Genomic DNA, 16,049 nt, shown 5'->3' on the forward strand with positions numbered 1-16,049 from the left:
GTACCACACATGGCCGTATAGTCTTAACAGGAAGGGAAGAGGACATGGCCGTGTGAATCTCACACGGCCGTGTCTTGATTTGAAGAAATCAGAGCAGATGCCTTACATGGCCGTGTGGATCTACACGGCCGTGTGAAGTTTCCAGAGGCCAAGCAGGTGGTGGCCGTGTGGATCTACACGTCCGTGTGAGGTTTCCAGAGACCAAGCATGTGGTGGCCGTGTGCATCACACGGCCGTGTAGCATTTCCAGAGAGTAGAAGGGTCCTGGCCGTGTGGAGTCACACGGTCGTGCAGCTTTGGCAGAGAAGGAACTGGACATGGCCGTGTGGATCTCACACGGCCGTGTCGTGGGGCCGTGTGGCGCCCGATTTCCTCCTCTATTTAAACCTTCCTTCATGAATTGAAAGGGGATCTCTCCCCCTTTTGGGAGAAGGCAAGATTTGGTGGTTTCTTCCCATTCTTGGGAGGATTTCTGGGCGATTCTAAGGGAGATCTTGACGATTTCGACTCCGGAGCGAGGGTTGGATCCGAAGACGAGGCTTCTTCGTAGATAAGTTTTCTCTTTCCCACTCTTCTTGGTTTCTTGGATTGGGGATTTAAGAAATGCTTGTAATCTTTATTTCTTCGGGTTTTCTTCCTCGATTCATGGAGTAGATATTGTATTCTAGGATTAAGGGAGTATTTGTATGATGGATTGATGTAATTTCTTATGGATTTGCCATTTTCTTGCTTTAATGACATTGTCTTGCTTGTATCAATTAGATCTTGAATGATTAATGGTGATTTGTGCTTAATTCTCATTCTTGATTGATTGTTTAGATTTCTTGTGGACTTTGTAAAGATAAACTCTCACTCGATCATCCGAGGGATCCACGTGACAGGTGCAAGCCCGTGTAAGGACGTTTGAGAGATAATCTTGAAGAGGAAATAGGAATATTCAAGAGAGTAGGATGGATTTTGTGATTAGTTTCTTGTATCTTGATAGATTAATAAGTTGTGGGCTTCTATGTTGATATCCGAGGAAGGCATAGTAATAGGTGCGCTTCTGTGTAAGGACAACGTAGGTTCACATCTAATTGATCATATTTAGATACATTTCTCAGTCCTTAGCCGGTTATCTATTGCAAGAGAGAACCGACAACTTTCTACAAGTGTTTGATAATTGAGGGAAAAGAATTGGTGAACCATTTACATTCAAGAAATCTTACAAAGAAACCGAAACTCCTAGAATCTCCCTTTATCATAACCCAAAACACTAAACTCTTGTTTGTTGATCTTTAATATTAGATTTGTTTACCCTTACTTTGCATTTGAAACGATTGGATAGTTGTTTAGCTAATTCGCATTGAGACATTTCTAGTGCTTATTCCAGTCCCTGTGGATACGATAATCTTTTATATTACTTGCGACATTTCCGTACACTTGCGGAGCGTAACAAGTTTTTGGCGCCGTTGCCGGGGACTGCGCTATAACATTAGGAATTATCAATTGAGTTAGACTAAACATAACTTTTCTTTCTTTCTTTTGATTTGCATAGTTATAACTAATTGTTAGAATTATGTTTTCTAAAGCTTTTCTTTTCTTGAATAACATTCTTTACAATTCTTTTTGTTGCAATTCTAATTCTAATTCTAACTTTGCATTCTTGATTTCTAGCACTCTAATCTAACTTTTCTCTGTTTTCTCTTTTGATCTAGTTTCTTTCTTCTTTTCTTTTGTAAACATATCTTACAATTTTTAGCATATGAATTATTCTAGATATTTTTCTTTTTCCTTTTATCTTTTCTTTCTTGTTTTCATTATGCACTTTCTTTCTTGCAATTTAAATTCTGCATTTGCTTTCTTGCTTTTCATATTGCATTTTATTTCTTGTTTTTGATTCTTGATAATTTTCTTTTTCTTCTTGAATATCCATGAGCACTAACATGTCAAGCAGGCCCATGAGAAATTTTTCTACACCCTTTTCTGCAAGATTTTTATCTCCCATTGTGCAACCTCAAATTGAAGCAGAAAGTTTCCAACTAGACCCAGAGATAATTTTCATGATACAAGGTCACAAATTTGGAGGAGAAGTATCAGAAAGTCCTTATCTGTATCTTGAAACATTTTTAGAGATTTGTGATTTGGTGAAATGTGAAGAAGTATCAGTAGATGCAGTTCGATTGATGACATTTCCTTTCAGTATCAAGGATAAAGCAAGGACTTGGCTATATTCTCTCTGTCCTCAAAGCATCACAAGTTGGGAACAATTGGAGAAGCAATTTCTGAATCATTTTTTCCCTCCAAGTAGAACGGTGTATATGAGGAATTGCATAACAAATTTTGCTCAGACATATGGAGAATCATTATTTGAAGCATGGGATAGATTCAAGAGTCTTCAAAGACAGTGCCCTCATCATGGTTTTGAAAAATGGTTGATTTTGCACATATTCTATGGGGGAATTTCTTTCTCAGACAAGACTTTATTGGATTCATCAGCTGGAGGTTCTTTTATGGACAAAAGTGTAGATGAAGCTTATTCGTTAATTGATCAAGTGACATTGAACCTCCGTGAATGGTCGAACAAAAGTTGGATGGAATTTCCCTCAGATATTCAAGAAGTGAAAGCCATAAATGTAAGAGAGCCTGTCAAACAAAATGAAATTCAACCACCTAAAAATGTTGAAATTCACAAGTCACAGAGTGAGGAGTTCAAATATTTAGGGGCAAAGCTTAATAGTATTGTTTCAAAATGGTTTAAAGAAGATCCCCCTCCTACACAGTCAAGATCCAATGAAAAGTGTGATGATGTTGGGTTGAGAAGTGGCAAAAATCATGAAGAACTTCTGAAGAATGACATGTTTAGAATTGAGGAGAAGAATAATAGAAGATCACAAGAACTCAATTCCATTTATCTAGGAAGTTCCCAAAGGCCAGAAGTACCTTTCCCTCAACGATTAATCACACCAACATTAGATAAGCAAGTTGGACCTCCTCCAAAAGCTCAAAAGGAATTTGGGAAAAAGGGAGTTCAGTCTATCCCAGGACCTTCACTAAGGGTTCCTTTTCCACAAAGGTTAGTGGGGGTAAATGAAAATAAAGACTTCGGCAAATCCTGTGACACTAATATGGTTGAGTGTAGATTTTTGAATATATATGAAGATGAAGATTTTTCAGATGAGGATTTTATTGATAATGTAGTGGTAAATAAGTTTTCAGATCTACCTCAAAATTTTATAAGGTGTTATAGTGACATTGAATTTTCAGATGATGAATGTGATGTGGTAGATCAACTTAAAACTGCAAGTGAAGTTATTGATCCTCTTGTTATTGATTCTCCTATTGAGGACATAGATGTTGGTTTATTTTTTGATGTATGTGTTGATGATGATGATATGGAAGAATGTGTAGGGAGCTGTGTTGTGGAAGCAGCATCTCAAGGATCACCACCTTTGTCAAGACAACCCTTAGAGGATCTAAGAATTGATCATGTTGTGGAAAAATGTGTAGGGACTTATACAGAGCTAGTAGAGTCTCAAGAATCACCATCATTGATATCATCAACACCTAAGCTAGAGCCAGAACCATCATTTGATTCAGAGGAAGTCACATTTACATGTTTAGAAATTTCAGGTATTTCTCAGCAAAGTAAGGTTAGTATTTCTTGTGATCTTTTGGAAAACTTTATGGAGGTACCTATAATTGACTTTGTTGGATGTGATTCAGTTTTTATTACTTATTCATCTTATCTTGATATGGTTCTAGCTCTATACTATATAATATGCTTGTGGGAGATTTGTTTTTCTTTTGGATGTGCAGATTTCACATGGGCCAATAATTGGAAGCTCAATCTGAACCGTCTTTGACCACCTGAAAAAATTTCCAAGAAGACGAAGATGGAGAGAGTTATACTTTACTTTGTAGCTCCTTTGATGAAAGCTCCCTCCATAATAAGAGCCCTTGGTAGGAGGGTTCTAAAATATCTTACCCCTCCAAGAGCAAGATTTAGATGAATCTAATGAGGTGGTCGAGCTAATGACCTTAAACAAGCGCTTCTTGGGAGGCAACCCAAGTTCATTTTCCTTATTTTCTTTTATGTCTTTAGTTCTCTCTTTATAATAAACATGTATCCTCTACTTAATTTTTCTTGTCTATCTTATTGTTGTAGAATTCAAAGTTGTGGAGGAGTGTGAGTATTGGATGGAGGAGTACCATTTGGAGCTCATCACTTGGTAACTTCTCTTAAAATCTCCTCCACATTGTTTTTAGTTTTCATTGGGACAATGAAAAATTTAAGTCTGGGGGGATGCATTAGATGCATTTGATTTGCTTTGTTTGTTTTTGTTTTTGCTTATGTCTTGCATTTTGTTTTGATTTTTGTGGCATACATCTTGAGAACATCAAATCTTCACTTATATGCTTTCTTGGATTCAAGTGAAATGTTAGCACGATTATTGTCTTGATTCATGATATTTGAATAATGCTAGTAGTAAACTTTGTGTAGTTCTTTTTTCTATCTTGGGAAGCATTAATAAGCTAAGAATCTTATGGTGATGAGTTTTAGTTTTGGTTCAACCTTAAGGATTTTATCTTCACTACACTTGTGCTTGATGCTTGAATAGTTGATGTCATTGAAATAGTCATGATTCATTTTGTTTGCTTAGTACTTGGTTTCCATGGTGATTTCTCAACTTTCATTTTGGTTACTGGATGAGGCTCAAATCATTAAAGCTCATTTGGAAAAATCAAAATATCTCAACATGTGTGCTAAAAGTACATTTGTGAATAAGTTTTGCACAATGCAAACACTTATAAAAAAAAAAAGGATTTAAAAAATAGTTGTCATGAGTGGAATCTAGCAAGTCACCCCTTTGAGACCGAGTTAGGTTACTAGGGAAATGACTGCTTAGCTTCTCTTGAGATTGAGCACACCTTTGAGACCTTGGGTTAGTTGAGAAATATGAACCAAGTGAATGGTGAGTAAGTGCCTATCACTGGTTACTTGTCTTTCACTGGAAACATTAGGAATTCAAATTTGATGACGACTTGACTAGGACATGGATTGAAACTTGAAGGGTGTTGAGTTACTTTTACACTGTGCACAAGATTCTTATGCTTGAACTATACTTTACTTGTTTCCATGATCATGCTTGTTAATGAAACTTTTTGATAGAATTAGGAAAGTGCACTAGGTTTTATGAATGTGTTGTAGAACATATGAATTTAGACTGCAGCATTTTGCTTGAGGACAAGCAAAGGTTTAAGTCTGGGGGTGTGATGTGCGTAGATTATATACTCTTTTATGCATGTTTTTACGCACATTTACAAACTTTGAGCATGCTTGATCTATGCATTTGTATACTTCCAGCTTTCCTTTTAGCGTATTTACTCTTTTGGTTCGGAGATCTGCTTTTTGTGCATTTTCTGTACACAGGAGTCGAAATTGGTGAAGATTATGCGTCCTCGGGCAAGCTTGGAAGTAATTGAAGGGAGAGATCATCAGGCCGTGTACCACACATGGCCGTATAGTCTTAACAGGAATGGAAGAGGACATGGTCGTGTGAATCTCACACGGTCGTGTCTTGATTTGAAGAAATCAGAGCAGATGCCTTACATGGCCGTGTGGATCTACACGGCCGTGTGAAGTTTCCAGAGGCCAAGCAGGTGGTGGCCGTGTGGATCTACACGGCCGTGTAAGGTTTCTAGAGACCAAGCAGGTGGTGGCCGTGTGCACCACACGGCCGTGTAGCATTTCCAGAGAGCAGAAGGGTCCTGGCCGTGTGGAGTCACACTGCCGTGGCTTCTGCAACTCTGGAAAGTTGGCACGGTCGTGCACGGGGCCGTGTGGCACCCGATTTCCTCCTCTATTTAAACCTTCCTTCATGAATTGAAAGGGGATCTCTCCCCCTTTTGGGAGAAGGCAAGATTTGGTGGTTTCCTCCCATTCTTGGGAGGATTTCTGGGCGATTCTAAGGGAGATCTTGACGATTTCGACTCCGGAGCGAGGATTGGATCCGAAGACGAGGCTTCTTCGCAGATAAGTTTTCTCTTTCCCCCTCTTCTTGGTTTCTTGGATTGGGGATTTAAGAAATACTTGTAATCTTTATTTCTTCGGGTTTTCTTCCTCGATTCATGGAGTAGATCTTGTATTCTAGGATTAAGGGAGTATTTGTATGATGGATTGATGTAATTTCTTATGGATTTGCCATTTTCTTGTTTCAATGACATTGTCTTGCTTGTATAAATTAGATCTTGAATGATTAATGGTGATTTGTGCTTAATTCTCATTCTTGATTGATTGTTTGGATTTCTTGTGGACTTTGTAAAGATAAACTCTCACTCGATCATCTGAGGGATCCACGTGACAGGTGCAAGCCCGTGTAAGGATGTTTGAGAGATAATCTTGAAGAGGAAATAGGAATATTCTAGAGAGTAGGATGGATTTTGTGATTAGTTTCTTGTATTTTGATAGATTAATAAGTTGTGGGCTTCTATGTTGATATCCGAGGAAGGCATAGTAATAGGTACGCTTCTGTGTAAGGACAACGTAGGTTCACATCTAATTGATCATATTTAGATACATTTCTCAGTCCTTAGCCGGTTATCTATTGCAAGAGAGAACCGACAACTTTCTACAAGTGTTTGACAATTGAGGGAAAAGAATTGGTGAACCATTTACATTCAAGAAATCTTACAAAGAAACCGAAACTCCTAGAATCTCCCTTTATCATAACCCAAAACACTAAACTCTTGTTTGTTGATCTTTAATATTAGATTTGTTTACCCTTACTTTGCATTTGAAACGATTGGATAGTTGTTTAGCTAATTCGCATTGAGACATTTCTAGTGCTTATTCCAGTCCCTGTGGATACGATAATCTTTTATATTACTTGTGACATTTCCGTACACTTGCGGAGCGTAACAGTGCGCCGAGAGAAAGAAGAGGAGAAGGGGGCGGCGTGTAAGGGTGAGGAGAAGAGGTAAGTCACGGTAAAAATTAAAACTCCTCACTTAATTCCCTATTTATATTAAGGAATTAATCCACCCAACTCTAACTTAAATAAAATTGTTTCCCTTTCCTTTCAGCACGGCCCTGCTGGGTTCACTTGGTTACTAAAGTCCACTATAAGTCGTAGGACCCAATAGGTCTCGGGTTCGATTCCCGCTTAAGCTATTTTATGTTTCTATTTATTTTTGCTACTTCCGCTACTCTAAAAATTCCATAAAAATATTCTAAAATTCCAGAAAAATCATAGAATATTTCTAAAATAATTTTGAGAATTTTCGGGCGTTACAATCCCCCATACCTTATAAAAAGTTCATCCTCGAACTTAGAATAATTCTGGGTACTTCCGTCTCATACTAGCTTCTGTCTCCCAAGTTGCCTCTTCTGCTGTGTGACTTTGCCAAATAACTTTTACTAATGGTACCTCTTTATTCCGTAATTTCTTAACTGCTCTGTCTATTATCTGAATAGTCTGACTATCATAGTTGAGGTCTTCGCGGACTGGTACCGACTGGGGCTCAATCACCTGGGTGGCATCTGGGATATGTTTCTTCAGCATAGAGACATGAAATACATTGTGGATAGCTGACATCTCCTGGGGTAGCTCTAGCTCATATGCTACCTTGCCAACTCTTCTTGTGATAAGGTATGGTCCCACATATCTGGGACTTAATTTGCCCTTCTTCCCAAAACGCATTACTCCCTTCATGGGAGCTACTCTGAGGAATACTGAATCCCCAACTGAAAACTCTAAGGGTCTGCGCCGTGTATCAGCATAGCTTTTCTGGCGGCTCTGAGCTGCTGTGGTATCTGCTACTAGATATGTCTGAAGTTCTAGTTCTTTCTGTTCACCACTCTCATACCAGCAGATTGGAGATCTACACCTCCGCCCATAGAGAGCCTCGTAAGGTGTCATACCGATAGTGACCTGGTAGCTGTTGTTGTATGCAAATTCCGCTAAACTCAGATATTTGCACCAACTTCCCTTGAAGTCTAGGGCACATGCTCTGAGCATATCTTCAAATACCTGATTTACTCGCTCCGTCTGACCATCTATCTGAGGATGGAAAGTTGTGCTGAATTTTAACTTAGTGCCCAATGCTGACTGTACACATTCCCAGAAGTGTGATGTGAATCGACTGTCTCTGTCTGAAATAATGGTTCGTGGGACTCCATGTAATCTAACGATCTGGTTGAGATACAACTGAGCTAGCTGCTCCATGGAATAGGATATTCTGATAGCTAAGAAGTGGGCTGATTTAGTTAACCTGTCAACTATTACCCAGATGGTATCAAAATCATTCGTGGTTCTGGGTAATCCCACTATGAAATCCATAGAAATATCTTCCCACTTCCATTCTGGGATCTGGATAGGTTGCAGAACTCCTCCTGGTCTCTGGTGTTCTGCCTTGACTCTCTGGCAAGTCAGACAGGTGCTAACGTATCTAGCGATGTCTCTTTTCATCCCAGGCCACCAAAAACATTTCTTTAAGTCCTGGTACATTTTGGTGGAGCCAGGATGCATCGCATAAGGAGTCCTGTGAGCCTCATCTAAAATTTTTCTTTGTAGTTCCTTCTGATCTGGAACACATAGTCTGTCACCGAAATATACTGTCCCACTATCAGTTATTCTGAACTCTCCACTTTCTGGTTCTGCTATCCCTTGCTTGATTTTCTGGATTTCAGGGTCCTGTTCCTGAGTTGTCTGGATGTCATCAAGCAAGGTAGATGCTAATGTCATAGTAGAGAGCTGTCCCACTATGAGTTCGAGACCGTAATCTGTGATCTCCTTCTGTAGGGGCGGTGACATGGCTGCTAGGGATAGTAAGGTAGCACTGGACTTTCTGCTAAGTGCGTCTGCCACCTTATTAGCTTTTCCTGGGTGGTAGAGGATGTCTATGTCATAATCCTGACCAGCTCAAGCCATCTACGCTATCGCATATTCAGATCCTTCTGAGTGAAGAAGTACTTTAGACTCTGGTGATCTGTATACCTCTGCACTGAGCTCCATACAAGTAATGTGTCCAAATTTTGAGAGCGAACACTACTGCTGCAAGCTCAAGGTCATGAGTAGGGTAATTCTTCTCATATTCCTTGAGTTTTCTGGAGGCATTGGCGATCTCCTTGCCATTTTGCATCAGTACTGCTCCTAATCCCAAGTTAGAGGCGTCACTATAAATATCAAAGTTGTCTATGTTTTCAGGTAGAGCCAGAATAGGTGCACTGGTCAATCTCCTCTTTAGCTCGCTGAAGCTGTTCTCGCAGTCCTCTGTCCACTGAAATTTCCTGTTCTTTTTGGTAAGAGCTGTCAGTGGGGAGGCTATCCTGGAGAAATCCTCTACAAACTTTCTGTAATAACCTGCTAGTCCCAAAAAGCTTCTGATCTCACTGGCGTTCTTGGGTCTTTTCCAATTACTCACAGCTTCTATTTTACTGGGGTCTACCATGATACCATCCTTGGAGATGATGTGACCCAGGAAGGACACCTGTTCTAACCAAAACTCACATTTCATGAACTTGGCATAAAGCTGGTTCTGCTAAGGGTCTGCAATACTATTTTCAGGTGCTCTGCGTGTTCTTCCTGAGTTCCTGAATAGATAAGGATGTCATCGATGAACACGATAACGAACTTATCTAAGTATTCTCTAAATACTCTGTTCATGAAGTCCATAAAAGTAGCTGGAGCATTGGTCATACCAAAGGGCATGACTACGAACTCGTACTGTCCGTATCTAGTCCTGAACGCTGTCTTGGGTATATCCCCTTCTTTAACTTTCACCTGATGATAACCTGATCTGAGGTCTATCTTGGAGAACACTGCTGCTCCCTTTAGCTGATCGAAATGGTCATCTATTCTGGGAAGAGGATACCTGTTCTTGATCGTGACTTGATTCAGTGCTCTGTAATCTATACACAGGCGCATGCTCCCGTCCTTCTTCTTCACGAACAATACAAGCGCTCCCCATGGTGAGTGACTAAGATGTATGAAGCCCTTGTCAAGTAACTCCTATAGTTGCTCATGAAGTTCCTTCAGTTCTGCTGGAGCCATGCGGTAAGGTGCTTTGGAGATAGGATTCGTACCGGGAATGAGTTCTATCTCGAATTCAATCTCCCTGTCTGGTGCTAGACTGGGTAACTCCTCAGGGAAGACTGCTGGGTAGTCACATACGACTCGGACCTCTGCTAGCTGTTGGTCCTTGTCCTAACTGACATTGACTACATGCGCTAAAAATCCCGTACATCCTGTATCCATTAACTTTTGTGCTTTTAGAGCTGAGAGAAACTTTTTGACTTTTCTCTTTGGTTCTCCGACGTATTCAAACTGTACTTCTGCTTCAGGTTGGAATATGACTTTCTGTTTATGGCACTCTATAGAGGCACCATATCTGATCAGGAAGTCCATACCAAAGATGACATCATAATCAGTCATATTTAGCACTATCAGATCACAAAAGAGTTCTCTGTCTGCTATAATGACTGGCACTGCTCTGAGCCAGTGCGTGGATGCCATAATTTCTCCTGAAGGTAATGTCGTCAGAAACTGACTACTGAGTACCTCTGGGGGTATCGATAACTTCTCGGAAAACATCCTGGATATATAAGAATGGGTTGCCCCAGTATCGAACAAGACAGTTGTATTTTGCTGTAAAATACTGATCTGACCTGTAACAACTGTCGAGGCATTTGCTACGTCCTCTCTGGTGAGTGAGTAGATCCTCGCATTGGTCGTAGCTGGAGGGGCCTCCAGTTTGCCCTGGCTGATGTGTGGACCATCTAAAACAGCCTGCATCTGATGTAGCTGTGCTGGCTGGCCTCCGTACTGAATCAGCTGTGGTTGAGGAAGACTGGTCTTGTTTGGGCACTGCTTAGCCATATGTCCTTCCTGTCCACATTCAAAGCATCCTCGTGTGCCTTTGCGACAAACTCCTGGGTGAAATTTCTCACAAGTAGCATATTTAGGATAACTAGGCTGTTTACTAGCTGGTCCTCCTTTCGGGTAACTCCCTGGTTTGCGCTTGCTGCTGGAGTTCCCTTTCCAGTTAGAGCTGTGGCCCTGTTGTTTCTGAGTACCTGAACCTCCTTGCCCTATGGACTCTGAGAGGACTTGCTTATGATGTTTGATATTGTTCTGGTAGTGTTCGGTGGTCAGAGCACTGCTGACTAGTTCTTCAGTGGTTTGCGGCCTATGAACGCCGCCAGCCACGTTCATTGCTATTTCCGGCCTCAGTATCTTAAGCATCAACCGGACTCTTTCTTTTTCTGTGCTGACTAGTTCGGGGCATAGACGAGCCAGTCTATTGAATTTCTTCATGGCTTCCTTAACTGATAGGTTGCCCTGACGAAACTTAGTAAACTCGTCGTAGTGCCGGTTTGTGACCCGCATGTGAAAGAACTCCTCGAAGAATTCTTTCTCGAAGTCAGCCCATGTCATCTGGTTCACTGGGCGCTTCGCTCTAATTCTCTCCCACCACATATAAGCATCTCCTGTCATGCAAAAGGAGGCACATTTCACCTTCTCCTGTTCTGGCCAGTCCAGAAGCTCCATCGTACTCTCCAGTGTCTTGAACCAGGCATGAGCATCCCATGGTTCACTGGTGCCTGAGAAGTTCTCGGGCTTGACTCTCTGCCACTAGATCAGATAAGCTTCTCTCTTTGCCTCTGCTACTGGGGCTACTGGTGCTGTAGGCTGGACTAGTGGAACCTCTATAACTATTGGGGTTGCTATGTTTGGTTCCGGGGTGACTGTGAGAGTATTCTGCTGATTAGCCTTTAAGGTGGCTATCTCCTGTTGCTGTTCTACTAGCTGCTTCTGTAACTGAGCCACTACTGCTACTGAACTGCCTGCCTCATGCTGGGGCTCAGTAGCTGGTGCCCTTCTAGCTGGGCGTCCTCGTGCCATTTCTAAAGGAACAAAGGACATACATAACTAAAGCATCATGTTTACATAGCTAATACTATCATGTTAGTTACTATCACATATAAGCATACTTTAGTTATCTACAAACATGAAAGCAATAAACATAACAAAGTGAGAGGTATTCTTACTTGGAAGCTGCAGGTTCAATGCTGATGTGTGTGTAGGAAGTATGGAACTTTTGCTCTGATACCACTCTGTAATGACCCACCTTCTACTGGCTAGGCTGTAAGGCCGGACCGTCACATTATGCTGTGTTAAGCAATATCTATGACCATTACTAAGTCTAGGAGCGGAAAACTGTACCAATTTAAAACTTTGCCAAACTAATATAAGTTCTTGGTCCTACATGTGCTAAGGGATGCGACCTAAGGTATACGTGGCATATCCTACATCCCCTATGGTCAAGGAGCTGAATTACAAGGGTTCCTGGTCGAAACCTTGCTTCCCAATCGATCCAGCTTGGACTCAATCGATTGCAAGCTGTTGAATCGATCCGTGGATCGATTCGGATTGCTACTGTGCTCGGGGTAATATTCTGGATCGATCGGCTGATCGATCCAGACTGGCCAATCGATCCAGCGATCGATTCCAGAGCTCTCTGTTCGCGGGACCGATTTCCCGATCGATCGAACGATCGATCCCTGAACTTACTGTTCGCGACAGCTTGCGACTAGATCGATCGGTTGATCGATCTAGAAGCTTACTGTTCGCGGAACCAGGCTCCGAATCGATCCACTGATCGATTGAGGACCCCCAATCGATCGGCTGATCGATCGGGGTTTCTGATTTCGTATCAGAACCTGATTTCAGCCCTGGTTCCAGCAGAAATTTCATATCCCAACTCTAAACTAACTGAAGTGCATTCTAACATCAATTATCTAGCATTCTAAACATGGTGTGATGTGTATTTCACTAGTTCATGACTTTTGAGCAAACTGAAATGCGAAAACTAAAAATAACAAGGTTCTAGAAGTTAGACTGGCTAAAATACCTAAGATCTTCATTCCAAACTCCTTTTTGCACACACACATCATCGTTGCATTGTCCTCCAGCTTCCGCTAGTCCATCTTTCCTTTACCTTTATCTGCAGTATAAGGAAAAGAGTATCTGTAAGCTTGAGAGCTTAGTAAGAAACCATCTACCTCACTAAAACATGCATACGATGCAATTTATGTTTTTAAAACATGCTATTTGAAACATATGAATATTGAACATGTAAAAGCATAGCATGGCATACAAACAAACTAGTCATGGCAACAAGTGCTAGCATAAGTTATCATATTGTATCACTAGAAAACTGAACCGATACAAAAACTGAGCTGAGCTAATTCTAAACTAATGCTAAAGCTGTACTGAACCCACATATCTATTTGTGAAGTTTTGAAAACTATTTTCATAAATAGATTAAAATAATAATCATGCTGCTGATGGGCCCGGCATCTATACGTGCTATGCGCGCATCTCTAATTAGACCCGGGTTTGCAAGTCCCGAATTTAGTAGGGTTACTCGGTTATCTAAACCTAGGGACGACTATGGGAGCCCAACCCAATGGATATCTAATCCAATACAGTGCCACTGCTAAAATAAAATACTGATTATAGCTGAGTTCTTCTTATATTACTATTTCTAGGTTATCTGAACCTAGAGGTAACTGTGGGAGCCCACCCATTGGACCGTAGTCCCATATGACTATAGTAAAACTATACATACTGAATAAATGCTTCTTTTGCATTTACTAAGCTATTAAAATGCCTAAGTTGCATTATTTTCCTGTGCTGCACATATTATCGAACACCTAGTGTGCACTATTGTACAACCTATGTGTCAAAATTTCGTATGCTACTAAACAAAGCAGAAATTCACACGAGAGCTACTTATACTGCAGGTGAGGGGTTTCTTACCTCCTACGCTAGATTTCTTACGATTCTATTCACTAGTTTTTCGGTGGAGACGATTCCCTCGACGATCCTCCGGCGTCTACGTGCTCTTCTCGCGGAGGGGAATGTCCTCGTGCTGGAGTTGTCGCCGGAGAGGTGCTCCTAGAAACCCTTGGGACAAAACCCTAGCCCTTGGGGCTTGGTGCGCCAAGAGAAAGAAGAGGAGAAGGGGCGGCGTGTAAGGGTGAGGAGAAGTGGTAAGTCACGGTAAAAATTAAAACTCCTCACTTAATTCCCTATTTATATTAAGGAATTAATCCACCCAACTCTAACTTAAATAAAATTGTTTCCCTTTCCTTTCAGCACGGCCCTGCTGGGTTCACTTGGTTACTAGAGTCCACTATAAGTCGTAGGACCCAATAGGTCTCGGGTTTGATTCTCACTTAAGCTATTTTACGTTTCTATTTATTTTTGCTACTTCCGCTACTCTAAAAATTCCATAAAAATATTCTTAAATTCCAAAAAAATCATAGAATATTTCTAAAATAATTTTGAGAATTTTTGGGAGTTACATCTGTGTGTATTTAACCATGTGTCTAAGTGTGCAGGAACTTAGGAACACAGGTAGTCGAGCGGAAGACGCAGCTAGCGAGAAGGACGGCAGTCCGAGGGACGAGGTGCTGCGGAAGAGTACCCCAGTGGACGAGAAGGAAGCGTGCGGTGGTTCCGAGGGACGAAAGCTGGAGCGGAAGATTGCTCGGGGAGCAAGAGACACAGCTAGCGAGAAGGACGGTACGCGGTGCGTCTGAGGGACGAAGACTGCGGATGAGTACGTCGGCGGACGAGAAGGAAACACACGGCGATTCCGAGGGACAAGAAGCCGGAGGGAAGCCTGCTCGAGAAGACCGGAAGTTGTGTTCGGGTGAGCCCTTTTCCAGATGGCAGAGATCACCCAAGTGAGCGGATCCGGAGGAGAAGAATCGGACTGGGGCGGGACTGAACCAGAGAAGAGGTCCTGGACGAAAAAGTAAACGGCTGTTGACTTTGGGTTCTGGGGCGCCCGGACCTAGTATTTTCACCAAATCGAGTCAAAACTCGATCTGAACGTTGGGGGATAAAATTTATCCCTCCCAGGGCGCCCGGAACCCTTCCAGGCGCCCCGACCAAGGCTATAAATATAGCCTTGGTCCAGAAGCTTTGAATCAACTCAGAAATTTACATTCCAAACACTTGTGCGCTTCTGTTCTAGTTTAGCTTCTGTCTTTTGTGCTTTCATTGCTGTAAGAGGCTTCTCCACCTGAAGGAGATATTTTAGTGCACGTTCATTCCTTAGATTAACAACCTCCTTGGTTGTAACCAAGTCAAGTTGTGAGCCTCTTCTTTCTACTTTTTATTTACTGCTAATTTACTTTATGCAAGTGTTCTGTTGAAAGTTCGAGAAGGGTCTTCTCTGTTTATTTTTTTAGGCTATTCAACCCCCCCTTCTAGCTGGCCCAATGGTCCTACAAGTGGTATTAGAGCCGAGACGCTTCAGGAGGACTAACCGCCGAACGAAGCAATGAGATGACCGGATCTAACATCCACCCACCAAAATTCGAGGGGGACTTTGCAAGCTGGAAGAAGCACATGGAGGTATTTTTTGGCACCGATTTTGATTTATTACTAATAATGGAACTCGATTTTGAAGCTCCCGAGGGCAAAGTGAAAAATCAATGGACAAAGAAAGAGCAGACCGAGTACGTGGCAAACAAGAAAGCAGAATTCCATTTGCTAACCGTACTTCAGCCACAAGAAGTCAACCGAGTTGGCACTTACAACTCGGCAGAGGAGCTTTGGGAGAAGTTCCTTGAATTACACGAAGGAACATCCGAAGCCAAGCTTGCGAGACGGGACTTACTTCGCAACCAGCTCACCAACCTCAGTCTTGAAGAAGGTGAAACAATTGCACATCTATACTCAAGGATACAGGAGCTCATCATCGGACTTTCGAATCTCGGAGAAGAGGTAAGTAACCGAGATTCGCTCAGGTACGCTTTAAATTCCTTCCCTAGAAATTCAAAATGGGCATCACTAGTAGATGATTTTTACATTTCGAAGGACTTAGAAAAAATTTCATTAGAAGAATTTTTTTCAACATTTGAAGTGCATGAGTCAAGATGTGCAGGAATGAGGGAGCCAAAGAACAACGTCGCCCTCAAAGCTTCGAGAGACGAACCTGAATTAGAATCTTCTCTCGACGACGAAGAAATGGTAATGATGGTAAGACGA

At 41.6% G+C, this 16,049-nt stretch overlaps 1 non-coding gene across 1 annotated transcript; it reads right to left on the reverse strand.

The window, feature by feature from the left end:
• Window positions 1-2,298: 2,298 nt before the first annotated feature.
• LOC122033062 lies at window positions 2,299-2,404 on the reverse strand. Its single transcript, XR_006126326.1, has one exon. It is a non-coding gene; the product is annotated as a small nucleolar RNA R71 (small nucleolar RNA).
• Window positions 2,405-16,049: the final 13,645 nt, after the last annotated feature.

Source organism: Zingiber officinale, chromosome 11A (assembly GCF_018446385.1).
Source record: "Zingiber officinale cultivar Zhangliang chromosome 11A, Zo_v1.1, whole genome shotgun sequence".
Lineage (NCBI taxonomy): Eukaryota > Viridiplantae > Streptophyta > Magnoliopsida > Zingiberales > Zingiberaceae > Zingiber > Zingiber officinale.